General features: G+C 38.4%; 1 non-coding gene across 1 annotated transcript; it reads left to right on the top strand.

Annotated features, from left to right (window-relative positions):
* The first annotated feature begins 1,306 nt into the window (after positions 1 to 1,306).
* Trnat-ugu lies at positions 1,307 to 1,380 on the top strand. Its single transcript has one exon. It is a non-coding gene; the product is annotated as a tRNA-Thr (tRNA).
* The last annotated feature ends 2,241 nt before the right edge of the window (positions 1,381 to 3,621 follow it).

A 3,621-nucleotide genomic window follows, 5' to 3' on the forward strand; every position in this document is an offset into this window, starting at 1 on the left:
GAGAGTTCTACAACTTGGGATCAAACAAGAGATCCAGTCACTTGCAGTAAAGAAGAGAATCAGTTTTTTGCTTATTTCCTGAGGTTTGCCGTAACGGACATTTCCCTTTTAACGGATGCCTGTTCACAAAAGAAATACGTTTTCGAAATAATTTTACAGATCCAGTATCTTTTGTTTAGGAGTTATATTACTTATATACATGTAGACTTGGTGTCCCGACCGACACGGTGGACGTTAGCAGAAATCACTCCAGGCCGATGCGGGCTCGTCTTCATCTGTTCGTTCCAACCGGATGTGACACTACTGTGAATGAACTGCGTCTCGCGACCCGCTGGTCACGATGTTGATTGGCTGAAATTAAATTCATGACGTCATACACAGTAGCCAATCAGAAGCATAGGTGAGATCTGAACGAATGCAACATCTCTGCTATACTCATTCTCGTATTCACACTTGATGCGACCGAATATCTTTGCACCTTGTGAGACTGAGTTATTTCGTTGAAATAGCTGGTTACATTGCGTGTTATGTATGTGATAGAGAATATTCAGCGAGAAAGTATTTGAATGTTCCTTTGAGAAATGTGCATAAAATACAGCCAGGTGAAGAAGCTACGATAAAGTGCTCAAAAAGTGGCTGCAGCTTTAAATGTATTTTTTGGCAAAGTTGCGACTACAAGATTAGATTAGATTAGATTAGTACTTGTTCCATAGATCGTGAATACGACACTTCGTAATGACGTGGAACGTTTCAGGTTAATAAAAGGTGTCTACAGGGTGAAAAGTATTTAAAACGACAAACTCTGGGAGGTTGGAGGGGACATCAAAACAAATATTTTTCCCCAATGTCATATTTTCCTATGAGGATTATTTAAACCGGTGGAGGACGTATTACGCTCTTCAGTTGTTACAGGTTGTATTAAGGTTGTTAGAGGGTGTATTACGCTCTTCAGTTGTAGGCAACTGCTGTCCACCAGTGTAGCAGTGCATTGTCTCTGTTTACTAATGGAGCGATACAATTGGAGTGAGTACACTGACATGCTTGGTGCGTACTACGTAGCGCACCACAACGGCCGAGCTGCGCATCAGGTTTATCAACAACAATATCCTAATCATATATATGAAGACAGTAACTGTTCTCGAAAGAACAGAATATTGTTGATGACCGTGCAGCTTTCCCCTGGAATAAATAATGGGCAAATGTCTATAAGGTACATTGCATATGTAGAATTGTGGACAGTTGGGAATGTGAGTCTCATGGGAAGCGTGCAAGGGATAAGTCCCTGCAGTCGCGCTATTCATCTGTGTCCTCGGTGGCTCAGATGGATAGAGCGTCTGCCATGTAAGCAGGAGATCCCGGGTTCGAGTCCCGGTCGGGGCACACATTTTCAGCTGTTGTGGTGTAACGACGTATTAGGTTTCGTTTGATATATGACCATGTGCAGACTTCGTCACCTACGTCAGTTACAACCCACTTAAAAAATGATTCATATTCTTTTTAAATTGTCATAGAATGGTTCTTGAACGAAACTGTAAAACATCAGTTGAGTCGTGTGCAAAGAATTACATCACTTGGGCCAATTGGTTTTCGTAACTTTTTCGAATTTAAAGTTCGTTTGTTTCTCCTCAGAAAATTATATCGACACACGTTATCTTGATCTAATCGATATCAGAATCACACATTAAATAAACTTTTTGGATTCAAAGTTTCGGCCAACGCTGTCTGAATCAATAATCTTGTCAAATATATTATTAATCCGTTCACATAACTCTTCATAAATAAATCTTCAAGACACGTGTTTCAGCTTTAGTAGCATACACTATTTTATTAGCTTCCTACACATACAGATGTGAACTTGAGCGTTGACAGACAGTGACTAACATTTCAATAAGATTAAGATCTACATGATGTCATTGCTGTACAAAAAGAGTATAAAACTTCATTTTTAATTTTTAGAAGCACGACGCAACAACTCGGTTCCAGGATCTTCTGTTGCTTCTTGGCTGTCGACCCGCGACGTATAGCGGCCAGCAATTTCCTCTCTGGTCGCGGCAACGAAGATGCTGTCCCCGTTCGTTGCGCCGATCTCTCCGTACATGAAACACATAAAAAAAAATACAAACTTTTAGATAATTCACATTTATTACAAATAATAAGAAAACACATAAACAAAAAACTAAATTAAACTTATAGTCACCTGCAAACTGGGCTGACTTTGGTGGATGGGTGACGCTTAATTTCGTCCCACTACATACCCCACCCACAAGCTCAGTTTGTCAGGTTTTAACCGGAATTAAAACTGTTCAATATACAATATTTAACTGTTAATACATTTTTCCTCACATTTTACGTAACCTAGAGTCCTTGCTATTAGATAGATTTAATCCTTTTAATACGATATTGTTGGGACTGTTTATCATTTCCTCTTAATTGTGCTATTATGGTAATTCGTAACCGAATATAGGGAGATTGCTCCTCTTCAGTTAATAGTTGCTAATAAATACTAATTTAGTACGTTCTTTAACGTTGTACATTAGGACAGAGCGTTCAAATTGTGATAGATTAGTTTCAGTTTCATCTAACAGCAGTTACTATCCGTTTAACCTTACGTTCGTTCTCCTTAGTCAAAAGGAAATAAACATGATAATTTGTTCCTGGTTCTTCTGCAATATTAATATTCTCCATTCCTACAGGAAGCCTTGACAAAGCATCTGAAACTACATTCTGAGATCCTTTTATATACCTAATTTCGTACTGAAATTCTTGCAAGTATAATACCCAACGTAATAGCCTACGGTGAAGTAACCGGCAATTGTTCAAAAAGATTAAAGCCTGATGATCAGTATATACAATTGTTTTTCTTCCCATTAATAATCCTCTAAATCGTTGAAAACCCCATACCACTGCGAGAGCTTCCTTCTCGGATACAAAATAATTTCTTTCATGTTTATTTAAAGTTCGACTAGCGAATCCAATAGGCCGATATAATCCCTCTTCATTGGTCAGATCACCTTGGAATATTACACAAGACACACCATAATCAGAGGCATCCGTACACATACCAAAGTCCTGATCGAAATCTGGGTGGTATAACATTTTGGCTTTGGTTAACGCTCCTTTTATCTTATTAAAACCTTCCTCTTCCTCTTGTCCCCAGAGCCATACTGACTTCTCTTTCAATAAATCTAGTAATTTAGGATTAACAATATCCTGCCCTGGAAGAAATCTTCTTAGAAATCCTACCATTCCTAAGAATGATTTCAGTTGTTTCCGATTTCTAGGACTCGGGCATCGAGCAATAGCTTCAATACGTGCTGGGTCTGGCCTAATACCTTTACTGTCCACTATATGCCCCAAAAATCTCACTTCCTCCTTTCCGAAGTAAGACTTAGATAATTTTAAAGTAATTCCTCTGTCAATTAAACGGTTAAACAATTCCCGTAATATCGTTACGTGTTCTTCCCACGTTTTAGTAGCTACCAAAATATCATCTACATATAAAATAATCTTTTGTAACAATTGCTGACCCAAAGCAGAATCTAATGCCCTAATGAAAGTTGACACTGATATATTAAGTCCAAAAGGTAAAACTTGGAACTGATATGATCTGCCTTCAAAAAG

This window comes from Schistocerca americana, chromosome 11, assembly GCF_021461395.2.
Source record: "Schistocerca americana isolate TAMUIC-IGC-003095 chromosome 11, iqSchAmer2.1, whole genome shotgun sequence".
NCBI classification, from domain to species: Eukaryota; Metazoa; Arthropoda; class Insecta; order Orthoptera; family Acrididae; genus Schistocerca; species Schistocerca americana.